This window comes from Bos grunniens, chromosome 29, assembly GCF_055505025.1.
Source record: "Bos grunniens cultivar Pamir isolate PY7600 chromosome 29, Bosgru_T2T1.0, whole genome shotgun sequence".
NCBI lineage: Eukaryota > Metazoa > Chordata > Mammalia > Artiodactyla > Bovidae > Bos > Bos grunniens.
In genome coordinates, this window is record NC_141193.1 from 28,333,793 (window position 1) to 28,352,942 (window position 19,150).

The 19,150-nt window shown below is 38.1% G+C and overlaps 1 long non-coding RNA gene across 1 annotated transcript in view; it reads right to left on the reverse strand.

Moving 5' to 3' along the window:
* Positions 1-19,150, reverse strand: part of LOC147342449 (uncharacterized) — a 521,236-nt gene that overhangs the window by 306,041 nt on the left and 196,045 nt on the right. The gene's annotated exons all lie outside the window — the stretch shown is intronic.

Below are 19,150 nucleotides of genomic sequence, written 5' to 3' on the forward strand. Positions count from 1 at the left end.
CCCTAATACCAAAACCTGACAAAGATGCCACGAAAAAAGAATCTACAGGCCAATATCACTGATGAATATAGATGTAAAAATCCTTAACAAAATTCTAGCAATCAGAATCCAACAACACATTAAAAAGATCATACACCATGACCAAGAGGGCTTTATCCCAGGGATGCATGGATTCTTCAATATCCACAAATCAATCAATGTAATACACCACATTAACAAATTGAAAAATAAAAACCATATGATTATCTCAATAGATGCAGAGAAAGCCTTTGACAAAACTCAACATCCATTTATGATAAAAACTCTCCAGAAAGCAGGAATAGAAGGAACATACCTCAACATAGTAAAAGCTATATATGACAAACCCACAGCAAACATCCTCAATGGTGAAAAATTGAAAGCATTTCCCCTAAAGTCAGGAACAAGACAAGGGTGCCCACTTTCACCATTACTATTCAACATAGTTTTGGAAGTTTTGGCCACAGCAATCAGAGTACAAAAAGAAATAAAAGGAATCCAAATTGGAAAAGAAGAAGTAAAACTCTCACTGTTTGCAGATGACATGATCCTCTACATAGAACACCCTAAAGACACCAGAAAATTACTAGAGCTAATCAATGAATATAGTAAAGTTGCAGGATATAAAGTCAACACACAGAAATCCCTTGCATTCCTATACACTAATAATGAGAGAATAGAAAGAGAAATTAAGGAAACAATTCCATTTACCATTGCAATGAAAAGAATAAAATACTTAGGAATATATGTACCTAAAGAAACTAAAGACCTATTATAGAAAACTATAAAACACTGGTGAAAGGAATCAAAGAGGACACTAATAGATGGAGAAATATACCATGTTCATGGATCAGAAGAATCAATAAAGTGAAAATGAGTATACTACCCAAAGCAATCTATAGATTCAATGCAATCCCTATCAAGCTACCAACGGTATTCTTCACAGAGCTAGAACAAATAATTTCATAATTTGTATGGAAATACAAAAAAACTCAAATAGCCAAAGCAACCTTGAGAAAGAAGAATGGAACTGGAGGAATCAACCTGCCTGACTTCAGGCTCTACTACGAAGTCACAGTCACCCAGACAGTATGGTACTGGCACAAAGACAGAAATATAGATCAATGGAACAAAATAGAAAGCCCAGAGATAAATCCACACACCTATGGATACCTTATCTTTGACAAAGGAGGCAAGAATATACAATGGATTAAAGACAATCTCTTTAACAAGTGGTGCTGGGAAAACTGGTCAACCACTTGTAAAAGAATGAAACTAGACCACTTTCTAACACCATACACAAAAATAAACTCAAAATGGATTAAAGATCTAAACGTAAGACCAGAAACTATAAAACTCTTAGAGGAGAACATAGGCAAAACACTCTCCAACATACATCACAGCAGGATCCTCTATGACCCCTCTATGATCCTCTATATTCCCAGAATATTGGAAATAAAAGGAAAAATAAACAAATGGGACCTAATTAAACTTAAAAGCTTCTGCACAACAAAGGAAACTATAAGCAAGGTAAAAAGACAGCCTTCAGAACGGGAGAAAATAATAGCAAATGAAGCAACTGACAAACAACCAATCTCAAAAATAGACAAGCAACTCCTGCAGCTCAATTCCAAAAAAATAAATGACCCAATCAAAAAATGGGCCAAAGAACTAAACAGACATTTCTCCAAAGAAGACATACAGATGGCTAACAAACACATGAAAAGATGCTCAACATCACTCATTATCAGAGAAATGCAAATCAAAACCACTATGAGGTACCATTTCACACCAGTCAGAATGGCTGAGATCCAAAAGTCTATAAGCAATAAATGCTGGAGAGGGTGTGGAGAGAAGGGAACCCTCTTACACTGTTGGTGGGAATGCAAACTAGTACAGCCACTATGGAGAACAGTGTGGAGATTCCTTAAAAAACTGGAAATAGAACTGCTTTGTGACCCAGCAATCCCACTGCTGGGCATACACACTGAGGAAACCAGAAGGGAAAGAGACACGTGTACCCCAATGTTCATTGCAGCACTGTTTATAATAGCCAGGACATGGAAGCAACCTAGATTTCCATCAGCAGATGAATGGATAAGAAAGCTGTGGTATATACACAATGGAGTATTACTCAGCCATTAAAAAGAATACATTTGAATCAGTTCTAATGAGGTGGATGAAACTGGAGCCTATTATACAGAGTGAAGTAAGCCAGAAAGAAAAACACCAATACAGTATACTAATGCATATATATGGAATTTAGGAAGATGGTAACGATAACCCTGTATGCGAGACAGCAAAAGAGACACTGATGTATAGAACAGTCTTTTGGACTCTGTGGGAGAGGGAGAGGGTGGGACGATTTGGGGAAATGGCACTGAAAAATGTATAATATCATATGTGAAACAAATCGTCAGTTCAGGTTCGATACAGGATGCTTGGGGCCAGTGCACTGGGATGACCCGGAGGGATGGTACGGGGATAGAAGTGGGAGGGGGGTTCAGGATGGGGAACATGTGTAAGCCCATGACAGATCATTTTGATATTTAGCAGAACCAATACAATATTGTAAAGTAATTAGCCTCCAATTAAAATAAATAAATTTAAATTAAAAAAAAAAAACAAACTAAATTTGTGTTTGTTGACATAATGAAAGGTATTAGACTTGATAGTCTTTGGGGCCCAGTTCTCTCCAGCATCCTATGGTTGTATCTTATTGGGTGCATACTCACCTCCACCTAAGTCCTTGCTCTAGGCCACTGCATTTATGCTGTACACTGATCTCTCAGGTAAAAAGTCTCTTTGAATCAGTCTCTTTTTTCCCCTCTTAATGTCTCATTACTATATCTGTGGCCATCACCAGCTTAAATTAATTCCAGTCTCAAAGCACTTCCATTCAACTGACCCTGTACATTCTCATGCATCTTTCACAGTTGTGTATTATATGTATCTTCATTTACGTCCATCTCCTGGAGCTTTCTCTTTAAATAGATCACTATAGAGCAAATTTGCAGCTACTTAAAAATTCAATAATAAGCCCAGTGCTCGCTTCAGTTTATCGTTGAATTCGGTAGCATGTATACTAAAATAATGATAACTGTGGCACCAAAGAAAAAGTATTTTTTCTACATGTGGTATGAAGTTACTGGGGAGAAATTATCAACAAAACAAACATTATATATATATATAGATATACAGATAGATAGATGGAGATGCTGAATACATAGATACATGAAATTTAACAACAATTTCTTCAAGTTTAGAGGTTAGACGAGGTAACCACATTTTGATAAAAACTTCTTGTTCAGCATAATGACAGATAACACTGACTCTCATATTTATAACTCTCACTTTTGGGAAAAAAGCTCTGTGATCTAGACTAACCTCTGTACTTCACTGATGAGAAACTGATTCAAATAATTTGTTTTTCTGTCCTTCCTGTAGCTAATGTAAGAGATGTAGGGCTATTTTTTTTTCCCCCAGTAGCTTTTTTTTTTTTTTTTTTCAGAACCATCTGAGAACAGGACATTTTTCTCAGGACTTTTGTTTGGTCTGAAATATAAGATTTTTTAATGTCCCCATTGCCCTTTGAAGAGCTGGAGTAACACTGAAAATGTAATTGCTTCAGGGAACTGACAACTAATTATCCCAAAGCCAAAAGAAGCCTAGGCATTTAGATAATGAAATGTCAATCAGTGTAATAGAAGTGTCATTTACTTAATACTTGTCTGTGTTTGAAAGGAATGCACGTGATTTCAAGACACAGTCAATTTCTCTGCAGCAAGGAACATTGTGCGTGCACACAGGCTGTGGCTCTCTTTACATATTGTACTTAAAGATGCACCAATGACAAACTTATAGTGACTGGGATGGAAAATAGTGCACGCACACACACACACACGTGTGTGTGTGTGTGTGTGTGTGTGTGTGCACGAGCACTTGTCTGTCAACTTGCAGGAGTCTGTCAAATGTGGGCCTTCTTGATTTAAGGCTACGAAGCCTGCATTACAGCTGCATTTCTGCAGATAGCCAGGATGTTTTGTTCAGAGGAAGCTGCAGTGCCCTTGACATTGAACTGTGCCAGAAATCTAACACCAGACCATCAAGCAAGGATTTTGAATGCATAAAAAGGAAAAAATTTTCCATGAATATTTATGGGAAGCTCTGCTCTGCGTGAGTGAAAGTGATAAGGATGTGCTGTTGATAATCAAGTTGGGTTGTAATAATTTTGAAATGGGCATGGGAAGGAGGAAGCCCTACATTGTATTAGATAATCCAGACATTGGGTTATTTAAATGTTGTTTTTTGTATGCTCAGGCTCCTTCGATTTTCCTGGTGCTGGGAATGGATTTGAATGCTTTCATAAGTCCTATGTGTGAGTATGAGCGGCTTCACTCTGGAGCAAAGACAAACCTCCTCTGCTGGAAGCACATCACATTTCAGAAGTGATTTCTTAAAACTAAGTTTCATGATAAACAAAATCTACTGTTAAATAGCTGTAATCTAGGCTTCTAAAGTCACCTTTGTATGCCTCAGATGACAATGAACAACTGGCAGTTCTGATGATGTAGCAGTGTATACTGAAGCTGCTATTAACAAACTCGTGTCTTAAACAATAGAAGTATCTTATCTCAGGGTCCTGGAGGCCAGAATCCAAAATCAAGGTATTTGCAGGGCCACACTCCCCCTGGATGCTCTAAGGGGAAATCTTTCCTTCCCTTTTCCAGCTTATGGTGCCTCCAGGCATTCCTTGGGAGAAGGCAATGGCACCCCACTCCAGTACTCTTGCCTGGAAAATCCCATGGATGGAGGAGCCTGGTGGGCTGCAGTCCACGGGGTCGCTAAGAGTCAGACACGGCTGAGCGACTTCACTTTCACTTTTCACTTTCATGCATTGGAGAAGGAAATGGCAACCCACTCCGGTGTTCTTGCCTAGAGAATCCCAGGGACGGGGGAGCCTGGTGGGCTGCCGTCTATGGGGTCACACAGAATCAGACACGGCTGAAGTGACTTAGCAGCAGCAGCAGGCATTCCTTGGCTGTGGCCATGAAACTCCAATTTCTGGTTTGTCTTTACAAAACTTACTGCTCTGTATCTGTATCATCTCCTTACCTGTCTCTTGTAAGGATGCATGTAATTGGATTTAGGGGCTTCCCTGGTGGCTCAGATGGTAAAGAAACTATCTGCAATACAGGAGAATTCCATGGACAGAGGAGCTTGGCAGGATATAGTCCATGGGGTCACAAAGAGTTGGACATGACTGAGCAACTTTCATTTCACTTCTGATGGCTCAATGGTAAAGAATACACCTGCCAGTGCAGGAGACACAGGTTTGATTCCTGGATAGGAAAGATCCCCTGGAGAATGAAACGACAACCCACTCCAGGATTCTTGCCTGGGAAATCCCATAAACTCCTGGAGGAGTCAGACATTACTCAGCTACTAAACAACAACAGCAAATTGGATTTAAGGCCCACCTGGATATACAAGAAGGATATCATCTCAATTTTTTTCAGTGAATCATATCTCCAAAAAACATTTTTACAAATAGAGCTGCATTCATGGGTTCTGGAGGTTGTGACAGGTTCTTTCCTTTTGGGAGGATTACCATTCAACCCACGATAGCTCAGTTGGTAAAGAATCTGCCTGCAATGCAGGAGACCCCGGTTCTATTTCTGGGTCCGGAAGATCCACTGGAGAAGGGATAGCCTACCCACTCCAGTATTCTTGGGCTTCCCTTGTGGCTCAGCTGGTAAAGAATCCATCTGCAATGCAGGAGACCTGGGTTCAGTCCCTGGGTTGGGACTATCTCCTGGAGACAGGGAAGGCTACCCTCTCCAATATTCTGACCTGGAGAATTCCATGGACTGTGTAGTCCATGGGGTCACCAAAAGTCAGACACAACTGAACGACTTTCACTTTCCCCAACTCCCAGGCTGCAGACCGCTATGGGTCCGTGGCCTGTGAGGAACTGGGCCATACAGCAGGAAGTGAATGGTGGGAGAGCAGCTTCACCCGCCATGCCCCATTGTTCCCCATCACTCACTTTACCACCTGAACCATCCCCTCATTGCTCCCATTACTGCCTGAACCACCCTCACCCTTGTCTATGGAAAAATTGTCTTCCATGAAACTGGTCCCTAGCCAAAAAGGCTGAGGACTGCTGCCCTATAGGATGTCACGAGTTTTGCTTTTATTACTAAAATGCTGTACTACTCAATAACTAAGACAGGCATGTTGATCAATAACTACAGTAAATAGATGCATTTAAACTTGAGATTCTTTTTTAGATAACTTGTAGACTCTTAAAGCAGCATAAAAGCCCTCACTCTACAGATATATAGGTGACTTTTGTATAGAGTTAAATGAATTCATTAAAATATTAATTATGATTAAGACATATAAATAGTATGAATTGGATAGACGTATTAACATTATCTGATTGTCATATGGAGAGGAAAAGACAACAGATGGACACCAAAAATGAACTGGAAGAAAAATACCTCAAAGAATTGCCAGTGGCATATATATATATTTTCATTAATTTTTTTTCAAGTATAGATCACTCAAGGTGTAAAGCTAAAGATATATTTTTACTTATACTTTTCTATCTACATTTTAAAAATAAATCTAATGAATCTTTTGGGGTTTTTTTTGTCCACACCAGGCAGCTTGTGGGATCTCAGTTCCCTGACCAGGGATTGAACCCGGGCTCTTAGCAGTGACAGCTCTGTATAACAACTACTGGACCACCAGGGAATTCCTCTCTTTATCTACATTTTTTAAATTATTAATAAAAAAAAATACACACAGAGAGAGATGCACACACATTTAAAAGAAAAAAGTCAAAGACATATCAATATCACAGAAACATGAAAATTATAGAATTGAGTCAGGATAAATCTCGGGTAATATATCTCAGATTCCCTCATTTCTTTCATATCTTTGATAGAAGGATAATCTACATCTACATCTACTTGGAAACTTCTGGTGACAGAGATCTTATTCTTTCACAATATAACTCAATCTCACTCACTCTAGTGTTGAACAGCACTAATAGAAAATTCTCCCCCAAATGAATTATAACATGACTGCATGCCGTGTTTAGCCATGGTTTACCGCTATCACGTACGGAAGTACAGACTGCACACTGCACAACTCTATAGATCAGACTCGTCACCCTCTGAAGCTGTGCAGCGTCAGAGCCCCATCTTGGCACGTGACACCATCCAAGCTGGAAAAGTTGTTTCTTGTCTTGCTTTTCCTCTGCCTCTTCTTTCTCCTAATATATTTGATCTCTTCAGAAGGTATGGCCCCCAATATTGCATTTTTTCATTATCCCTGCCTTGTGCTTTCCAGGGAAAAATGATTCAATAGATTTGATCTTGATTTTCCACTTTTTTGAGGTTTGCTTTTAGACTCCAAAAAAAAGGGGGGGACAGCACTGCTTTGGGATGACTGTCACTGACTCGTGATCAAGGAAGATCTCAAAGCATGAAAAAAAAACACTGAGTATGAATGTTAAAACCACTAACTAAAAGTGAAGGCAGAGGAAGAAACAAGTCAAAGAACAGTTTAAGCCATCCCAGGTTTAGATTCTTCTTTTTAAACATATGTCTGTTAAATCCCACAACAGATCTGTGTAATAACTGTCATTACAGCCACAGCTCTCCCCTGAGGTCACATGGAATAGTCCCTCATCTGTTCATGCTCTTTCATCACTGTTCTCCGTATGTTCCATTTCTTCTGCTGAATTACCTTCCCTGACCCTACGGATACCCTCTTCTGTTCATTCTCTCTTTTACTTGGCAAACTCCTGTTTATCATTCAGATTCCTGATTAGATGTAATCTGATTCCTTGATCCTTTATGTCTAGGCTAAGTGTGCTTCCTATTTGCTCCAAAATACTTTGCATATCCCAGATGTTATCACCTATATTTGCATCCTTATCACCTGTGCAGACCTGTCTCCTCTCTTAGACTCTGACTACCATGAGATCCAGACTATGTAAAGGGAAGCAGGAGAGTATAATTTAGTAAAGTAGAGTCAGGACATAGACCTTAGGCTGATGCTTCCAGTATTTAAAGCCTGGCTCTACAACTTAACTGACTCAGTGACTTCAGATAAGTTACTTAAATGCTTCAGTTCATTCATCTGCAAAATGAGAATAAAATACTGTTTATTTTTTCTAACTGTTGTGAGCGAGAACACGGAGAACACTCTTAAGAGAGTGTATGACACTCAATAGGTGTTACTTATTGTTATTAGGGTTATTCATGAGTGTATTCTCAATACTGATATATAGACGTTCACATTCTTTGCAGACTCTGGATCAGGCATCTTCTATTATTAATTAAAGCCTTCTCAGATATGTCTTTCGGAAAGGTCTTCCTTCAAACCCTCATTTCTGCCTGTTTAATAGCATTTCTTATTTAATACATTAAATCTACTTAATGTATCCTGCATGTCTTTTTTCTCCTATTAAACCAAAAGATGGTAGCCTCCATATTTGTCTCTCTGTTTTCCTCACAGAAAACAATAGTTGAATGAATTAATGACTCCATAGATAAATCAATGAATTGAAAAATCAAAGGAAGTCCTTCAAGACAAGTTGGTAAGGGAGTTTGGACTAAAAGGAGGCTAGAAATTCAGATATTAGACTAAGAGGTTTGGATGAAAACTGAAGAAAAAAAGACCGCTACACATCAAAAGTCAGCAAAACTGAAAAGTTGGTGTTTCCCTGTGTTGGGTAATCTGTTGCTGCTGCTGCTGCTAAGTTGCTTCAGTCATGTCCGACTCTGTGCATTCCCATAGACAGAAGCCCACCAGGCTCCCCTGTCCCTGGGATTCTCCAGGCAAGAACACTGGAGCGGCTTGCCATTTCCTTCTCCAATGCATGAAAGTGAAAAGTCAAAGTGAAGTCGTTCAGTCATGTCTGACTCTTAGCGACCTCATGGACTGCAGCCTACCAGGCTCCTCCGTCCATGGGATTCTCCAGGCAAGAGTACTGGAGCAGGGTGCCATTGCCTCCTCCAGGGTAATCTGTTAAGCTTTGTCAGTACATGGAATGTTCCATGTTACAAGCCAAGAGCCAGACTGGTGTAGCCTTTGCATTGGAAACCAAAAAGGGAAAGTCTTGGCTCCCTGAATCAGCTCCTTTATGCCCTGGTAGCAGAAGGCTCCTGTCAAAAATCCTTGGTATAAAGCCCCACATAGCTCATGACTGATGAAGGAGAAGATGTTGTTCCACTATGGGACATCATTGGATATTAAATATCTATGACTGATCATTTCCAGTTCAGCATATTGAGGAGTTAGGGATAATGCTTATACCTAGCAACTTGTTGGCAAGATGACCATGTAACATATGGAAAGTCCAAGTCCGGAGAGGACAGAAATGTTTATAACAAAATTTTATTTTATTTTTTGTAGGGGAACTGTTATTTTTTTTAAATTTTATTTTATTTAACTTTACAATATGTATTGGTTTTGCCATATATCAAAGGGATGGTATGGGGAGGGAGGAGGGTTCAGGATGGGGAACACATGTATGCCTGTGGCAGATTCATTTTGATATATAACAAAATTTTAAAATGAAGTAAAAGATTCTGGGAGAATTTTCTGAAGTTTGCACTGATAATAAAGTGTTCAGTAAGTTGATCTTTCTAAAAAGAGTTCCCTTGATCAAATAAGTTTGGCAAACTACAACCTATAGGTATTTTTAAAATTTTATGATTCACATCACAATATTAAAATTGCTGGGAAGTCTGGAAATGAGAAAACTTACTTATATTCACCTAAACCTTGAGAGATAGTGACTTTCCCAAAATTACCCTTGTTGGTAAAAAGAGGACTAGAATCTACTCTGATTTTAAATTTTCTATAAAACTGTACCATCTCTTTTTGGACTGTAGAATAGCTCAGTGGAACAAATTTTGGAAAAGAAAAAGATGAGGCCGCTGAGTGAGGTACCTCCAGCTCCACTTTCCTACTGACATTTGCCAACTTATTAATAGTATTTAAGGCCTCAATTCCAGCACATAGGCAGGGAACAGTGCTTAGATATAAACTTTGCTGTCCTCATTTACACATTATTCATGATCATTCTGGTTTATACGCCCATGTATCAGAAGGAAGTCTGGTTCCCACAACTGATCCCCTCATCTCCCAAACCTCCACCACCAAGCTTTACTTCTGAAATTTTCACCTGATTTCTTCCCAGAGAGCTTGTGAACATCCCCAGTGAAATTCTCTGAGAAAACTCAAGCACTTCCTCTCAGTCTTCATTTGCCCTGACCTTTCTGCAATATTATCTACGGCTCTCACTTCCTTTCAGCTCAATTCTTCCTTATTTGCTCTTGATCCTCAGGACAGACACCTTAAATAAAGTGAAATTTGATTCAAACTACAGAAAATCTATCAGGATCATTCCTTTGCTGACCTGATAATTAAAATGGAAATTTTTTTTTTTTGCAACTTTCCCATTTATTATGGATGGAAAGTTGAGAGATTAAGACCCAGGAAACTTGAAATTGAAGGATAAGTCTAACTACTAAGAAATATGATATGGACTAAAAATAACCCCTAGCCCTCTGTTTTCTTATCTCTTTTGATCTGTGAAGTGAAGGAGTAAAACTAAATGGTTTCTATGATTCTTTCTATTTTGGCCATTCCTGAATATTGAGGAAATGATTCTGTACTCAATTTATGTGACTGTGATCAAATCATTTAACCACTCTGAGTTTCAGCTTAGAGCCTTACCTGTAAAACAATATTATTAAAAAACAAAAAACAGCTTAACATGGAAAGTTAGTATGTTTAATTACATTACTTCTAAGGATGAACTATCTAAGTTCAAATTACAGCCTCCTTCTCCTACCCCCCATCATTTTGTAGCTGTGTGACTCTGGGAAAATTATTGGCTTCAGTTTCCTCATCTGGGGAAAAAAAGAATATATTAACAGATCCTACTTCATATAGTTTTGTGAATTAAGTGAGTTCCTATGTGGAAAGGTCTTAGAAGATTGCTTCCTACTAGTGAGTACTGTGTTAAGTGTGACTTTATTATTAATGGATCTTAAAATTGGTTGAAAATTAAGTATTCAAATGCTTCATTTTTCCTTTTTCTACCTAACTCTGTGGCATTGGTAATTTGTTCACTGCTTTGAAAAGTATGATTCACTGCAAAGAAAAAGAATCTGTAACTGACAATTTTCTTATAGATTCATACTCTGTAATATTTTTAAAAATTAAATATCACATTTTGCTTATGTTTGTATACAATATGAGAGATAACTTTGGATTGGTTAAGTCATCATATATACAAAATCAGATTTTTATTTTGAAGTTTTAATTGAGATATAGTGAGAATTACATGCTTTTAAAATTGTTATATAGATAGGTTTATCTGCTGTTTTACTTTTTGTTTCCAATGTTTCAAACCATTTTTGTTTCTCTATATCTCCTTTGCTGTTTTTTTTTTTCATTAAGTGTATATTTTCCAACATAATGCTTAAATCCCTTTAATAATTGTTTTACTATATATTTTACAGAAGTTTTCTTAGCAATTACTCTAGGGCTTATATATTATCATACTCTGCTGCTGCTGCTGCTGCTGCTAAGTCGCTTCAGTCGTGTCCGACTCTGTGCGACCCCATAGACGGCAGCCCACCAGGCTCCCCCATCCCTGGGATTCTCCAGGCAAGAACACTGGAGTGGCTTGCCATTTCCTTCTCCAATGCATGAAAGTGAAAAATGAAAGTGAAGTCGCTCAGTCGTGTCCGACCCTCAGCGACCCCATGGACTGCAGCCTTCCAGGCTCCTCCGTCCATGGGATTTTCCAGGCAAGAGTACTGGAGTGGGTATCATACTCTAGACTTACACTAATTTCAGTGAGATACAGAAACGTTATGCTATCATAGATTTATTCTCTTTGTTTTTCCCTTCTATTATTTTTTTACATATTACCTTTTTTATCTATGTTGCAAACTCAACAACACATTGCTGTAATTATCACTTAGTATGAGTATGTTGTCTTTCAGAAAAGCTGAGAGAAAGGAGAGCAAGCACATATTTGCAGCATTTGTAGTATACGGCATGCTAAGTCACTTCAGTCATGTCGGAGTCTTTGTGACCCCATGGACTAGTCTGCCAGGCTCCTCTGTCCGTGGGATTCTCCAGGTAAGAATACTGGGGTGGGTTTCCATGTCCTCCTCCAAGTGATCTTCTTCCTCTTATTATTTCTGGTTCTCTTCATTTATTTTTATGGATTTGAGTTACTATCTGGAGTCATTTTCTTCATCCAATAGAATTCTGCACCCACCCACTTCCTTTGTGCCTTGAGTTAGTTAAGTATGGTTTAGTTATTTGAACTTTTTAACATATTTTAATTATTTGAAAATTATAACAACTGCTTTGATGTCCACTAAATTCAACTGTAGTATCTTCTCAAACAGGCAATGGCCTGTTTTTTGACCTGGTCATTTTCCTGTTCCTTTGTATATCTTGTATACAAATAGATATCTATTCTTGTATACAGATATAGATCTGTATTCTATCTGTATTCTGAATCTGCTACAGGTATACATGTGTTCCCCATCCTGAACCCTCCTCCCTCCTCCCTCCCCATACCATCCCTCTGGGTCGTCCCAGTGCACCAGCCCCAAGCATCCAGTATCGTGCATTGAACCTGGACTGGCGACTCGTTTCATACATATATTATACATGTTTCAATGTCATTCTCCCAAATCTTCCCACCCTCTCCCTTTCCCACAGAGTCAAATTTCTCCTATTTTTTAAAGTTTTTTAGTTTTATGTTTTACATTTAAGCCCAGGATCCATTTTAGTGGATTTTCATGGGAAACAGTTTCTGTATCATAAATAGACTAAGCAGTGGACTGAGGAAATAAAGAGACAGTCTAAGTGATAATGATAACAAAAGAGTAAGCATCTCATGGAGGGTACTGGAACTTCCATTGAACAGGTGAGATAAGGACAAAACTAGTGAGGCCCTGTGGGCTTTTGCTGGGACACACAAACTCAGAGGAGACTCCAGGGCCATTTTTATCAATGGCCCTGCTTAGTGCTCTCAGGCAAGTCACTCTGTTTCTCGATTCAGGTTCCTTGTCTATAAAATCTTAAAACTAACACACTGATTTGCAGTCTGCAGTACAGGAGGAGTCAAGAGGGTTAGGAGGCACAGAAACTGAGAAGTCTGGGTAGGCACAAGAACTGACAAGAAAGTGCAGTCTCTGAATCTCTCCTACCTTTCCTCTTGGAGCCTATTGCTTCCCATATCATATGCCTTTTCTTCTTGATTTCTTCTTGATTCATCCTGTTCCCTATTCTTGCTAATCTCAATCATGGATTATAGTTGTACACCCCAATCCACTATGACATTTGCTGAGAATGCATCAGAGATTGAAACACCTCACAAGTTCACAAAATAATAATTAAATTATGCACCTAAGTAAACATCTAGGTTTTTAATCAGTGTACTCCCAGTGAACAATCATACTAGATTTAAATGAATTTTTCTATGATTCTTCCCTCCTTCTTTTGTGACCTCCTTCTCCATTACTAATTTCCTAAGAAAAGACTAAGTATTTGGTTCTCTGCTGTAATACCTGAGAAACCCAGAGATATAATTAGATGTAGATTTTAAATATCATATTTACTTTTTAATTCAAGGTCATTGGATAATGCCTAGAAATTATAAAACTGAGAAAAGCCTTTCCAAAAGATTTGATATAAGCAGAAGAGCAATTATACACGTAAGTGTATATATCCATGGTATACCAAAACTTAGAAAGCCCCTTCCAACTAATAACTTGATTTAGACTGAGGAATTACTACACACACACATACAAGCATACAGTTATACACACACACCCTATACTGATGTACAACATCCACATATCCAGACTCATTCCAATTTTGTGATTAGCCTTCTCTGATCTTGGGCAAATATCATTCTTTTCAGTGTCAATTTTCCATCTCTAAAATGAAGAGATTGAACTAGGTTATTTCTGAAATAATTGATATCACTTCAAGTCTAAAAATAACTTGCTCTTTGTTACTCAACTCGATATTATTTCCTAGTGAAAATCAACAGCTGCTTTTTTCTTCTATACTAAGCAAATCATACTTTGCCAACAAAGGTCCATTTAGTCAAAGCTACGGTTTTTCCAGTAGTCATGTATGGATGTGAGAATTGGGCTATAAAGAAAGCTGAGTGCCAAAGAATTGATGCTTTTGAACTGTGGTGTTAGAGAAGACTCTTGAGAGTCCCTTGGACTGCAATGAGATCAAACTAGTCAGTCCTAAAGGAAACCAGTCCTGAATATTCACTGGAAAGACTGATGCTGAAGCTGAAACTCGAATACTTTGGCCACCTGATGCAAAGAACGAACTCATTGGAAAAGACCCTGATGCTGGGAAAGATTGAAGGCAGGAGGAGAAGGGCACAACAGAGGATGAGATGGTTGGATGGCATCACCAACTCGATGGACATGAGTTTGAGCAAGCTTGAAGAGTTGGTGACGGACAGGGAAGCCTGGCATGCTGCAGTCCATGGGGTTGCAAAGAAATGGACACAGCTGAGCAACTGAACTGAATGAAACAAATCATTTTTCTTATTTACTGAGTGAAAGAAGAATGGTATAAAGTACATAAATTTGAGATTGTGTGTGTATTTTAATCATCCATAAGATTCTTTAACTGGAGGTATATGAAAACCTTTACCTTTGTGATTTATTCCCTGAAGCTTTCCCAGGTTATTGGATTTGAAGACTGAACAAAGTGGATACTCAAACCTCAAGAACAATTCTTTACATGGAAGTTTCAATTCTAGGTACCAAAGGCTTGAACTCTTAGACTTCTATTTTCATATCTGCTTCTAACGAGCATCTCCCAGGGAGTGTAGCCCTTAGATTTGATTCTGGAAAAAGAAAACACAGTAATTTTCAACTCTCAAGTGTACACTTAAAATAATACACATCTTTTCTGTTGCTTCTTTATATATATTTTACATATATATTTTATAAACACCTTATAAATTTGGTTAATTCTACTTCAATATGTCTAATACTCATATTTAAGGCACAAGGAAGGGACCTCACTGACCTCTTCAATAGTACATCTATGATGTGGGTTTTGAGTTTCCTTTCTGCTTTACAAAAATTTACTAGTGATAAAGTGCTGGAGAAAGAATTTCTCCCCTCCCCCTTCCCTGGTCCAGCTGTGTGTTTTTTACATGAGAGGAGTAAGAAATCTCTCCTTTTCCTAATACAACTTACCTGTTCATAATGGGATCTCAAGGGCATTAGAAACTGTACCTTTTTCTGCTCAAAGTGTTTCTAGTACTTGAATCATCTCCATTTAAAACAGTGTTCTAAGCAAATTTCACAATACTTGGATAATTTTATACACTTCCTATGGCAACCCACTCCAGTATTTTTGCCTGGAGAATCCCATGGACAGAGGAACCTGGCAGGCTACAGTCTATGGGGTCGCAAGAGTTGGACACAACTTAGTGACCAAAAGCAGGGGACAACCTAAAGATCTGTGACTCATTTCAGTGTACAAACTCTGTTTCTTTGTTAAAAAGTCATATTGGCTTATAATCACATATTCTTTACTGTTGATAAAAGTGATACAATGCCTGACTGTTCTTAATTATCGTATCAGTACAGAAACTGAACTTTATGAAAGCGAGCACTTTTAATTTGTATTGGAATATAAAATGTGACTTAAAATGTTGTGTTAGTTTCTGCTGTAGAGCAAAGTGAATCAGTTATACATATACCTATATCCACTCTTTTTTAGACTTTTTTTCCCATATAAGTCATTACAATTTGGCGTGGGAGGGATAAACTGGGAGACTGAAATTGACATATATACACTATAATATATAAAGTGGATAACTAATCAGAATCCATTGTATAGCACAGGGAATGCTACTCATTATGACCTATATGGGAAAAGAATCTGAAAAGGAGACAAAGTGTGCATTAAGGAGGAAACCCAGAAAAATACAACAGTTGGAAAATCTGGGTTCAAGCACTTGTTTTGCCACCAATGTATTAACTGCCATTCACCAAGTCATTCACTCCTTCCAGGACATTGTCTCCTCATCCATAAAAGGAAGGGAATCTGAGAATTCTAACCCTTCGGTTCAGATGTGCTAAAATTCTTCTTCTCATCTACCGATCTACTAAAGTGACAAGTTAGGTCTTCTGGACAGTTTCCAAAGGCAAAAAGAAGAAAATCAAAGGATTCTTTCTAACATAAGAGAAATAAATAAAAGTGTACATGGGACATTGCAAAATGATTATCAAAGTACACAGAAGCAAGTTACTCACTCTGGGAAAAGAGCAAGATAAGACAGGAAGTGATATGCAACAGAGGGATGGTAACAGCTGTTAAAACTAAGCAATAGGATTCTAAATGGAGAGTGGCCAACATTCTGGGACAAATGACCCTTTAGAGAAAAATGTTCAAATATACACATATATAAGGTTCAGACCAAGAACCAATGACTCAAAGGTGAGAAAGTACATGTTATAGAAGAAAGTGCTTCTATATTTATAAAAGAGAAAAATGGACTCAAAGGCTCATTCTTCCCTCTTCCCTATCACACTCAGCTTTGAGTGTCTAATATTTTCTGTTAATGAAGTACAACTCCTGAGATCACTGGCATCTTAAATCTTAGGAACTGAATCATAAAGTTTCTCCAGCCTTGACAAAACTTACCTGGATTCAAGAGTTAATTTCTCAGGAAGCTGGTCAGTGCATCAAAGTGGAAAAATCCAAAAGTTGAGGTTTTTCCTCCTTTAAAGACCCACTATGGTGGGTCACTCCTTAAAAGCAGAAACTCTGAGCTCTGGTGAAATTTTCTGAGACGTAACTTGTGCGCTACACTCCTTGGTTTTCAAATTGCTTGTAACTTCCAAACAAGGTTTAATAGCTGAATCCCACCTGCTCTTAATGGAGAGTGATCTCAGTAGCAATGCTGTAGAATGAACCAAGCATAGAAAGGGCTCTAAAAAGCAGAGGTTTGGATGGAGTTTTAATTCACATGTGGCATTAGGGAACCCTGAATTCACAATTAAGCTTAAATTTAACCATAAATTTCCTCCCAATCAATTTATCTCTGCTGCATGCTACTATTTAAATGAAGACCTAACTCACTCTCTAAGGAAACTTTTCACTCAAACATATTAGAAAGAAAAAATGACATTATAATGACTTACATATGGAGAAGGGATCTTTAAAACTTTTTGCTATCAGGCTAACTGGCTATCATAATTAATTGCTGATGACTGAAACATAATTTAATGGATAATAAATAGAATGAGAAAGGCAGAAACCTTTGTTTCAGTTCTACCTAAGTTCTTTCCTATAAATTGAAAGATATTAACCCACGTTTCTGAAGTTTGATTGTTAAAAGAATTAGTTGACTTCTAACCTCACAGAAGACATATATTGAATAAGTAGATATTTTAAAGGTGTATTAAGAATGTATAGGATGTCTTTCTTTTAAAAGTTACTATATGATAATGCATTCCAACCTGAAGAACTCACAAATGGTTATAATCACTTCTTTTTACAAACTTTAAACTTCTCATTTTGTATTAGGATACAGCTGATTAACAATGCTGTGGTAGTTTCAGGTGAACAGCATAGGGACTCAGCCATACATACACACGTCTCCATTCTCCCTTAAACCCCTCTCCCATCCAGACTGGCACATAACATTGAGTAGAGTTCCATGTTACATAATAGGTCCTTGTTGGTTATCCATTTTGAATATAGCAGTGTACAATTACTTCTTTTAAAGGCTTAAAAATAGTCTTTCCTGTCAGGAAGATGGAAACGAAGTATACTTCATGTTCTTAGGTGATGACTAAGTGTGGTTTGGTTTTATTGCTGTTTAGGCAAGGTCTATTTATACTTTGGTCTAAAATTTCACAGTCAGTAGGGCACAAATTCCAGAAGACCAAGTAAGAATTTAAAAGCAGGAGAAGATAAGCAGCAACTGGAAATCTTCCATAAAATCACACCATTTCAAGAGATGGATCCATCGTACAAACTTTCTGGATAGTAATCAAAAGTAAGCTTGTTCTCCAGTAATACAAAATATGTAGTGATTTCTACCTATGTGATACAGTTGAAAAAAAAAAAGGATACTAAACAGAGCTATAACTTTATAGTAGGCTTTCCTGATGGCCCAGCAATAAAGAATCTGCCTGTAATGCAGGAGACCTGGGTTTGATCCCTGGATTGAGAAGATGCTCTGGAGAAGGAAATGGCAAACCACTCCAGTATTCTTGCTTGTGAAATCTTATGGACACAGGAGCCTGGCAGGCTACAGTCCATGAGGTTGAAAAAAGCCAGACATGACTTAATGACTAAATAACAACAACATCATTATCGTAGTTGCCTAAACCCAGACATATTGGACCAAAGCAAAGAGTTTGCTTAGTTCTTCCACATGGAGGGTACCCCTATTAAGTACCAGACCTCATTTGTCCAAACCTCCCAATCTAGGGTAATAGCCATGTGCTCATCCAGATCACAATCATTTACATCTAGGGGTAAATCATTGAAAATAAATCTAGGAGTAAATCCTATTCAGCTTCTCAATATCTCCAGGTACAGATGAAATGTGCCTTGCTTGGATTTATCTCCCTCTCTATTCTAGAATCTGCCATGAAGATCACTTCTACTACCGAGTCCCAAACCCAGGTCTAGTTCATGCTCCCCTTGACAAATAAAATATGGTTAAACTAATAGGGAAACATAGACTAGGGAGAGTATTTACGCTTTCTAGAAAATCATTGAATTGAATCAAACTCTCTAAAACTCCATTGGGAGACAATTACTTTCTTCACATGCTTCACTCTTTCACTCAATAAATGTTTGTTGAGAACCTACTATGTATTAGACACCATGTTAGACTTTAGCAGTATAACATTAGGAAAGACAGTTCTTTCACTTAGGGAACTCAAGATCCAGTTTGGCAGAATGATGACTGAAAGTGAAAGTGTTAGTCACTCAGTCATGCCCGAATCTTCGCAACCCTATGCACCATAGTGCACCAGGCTCCCCTATCCATGGAATTCTCCAA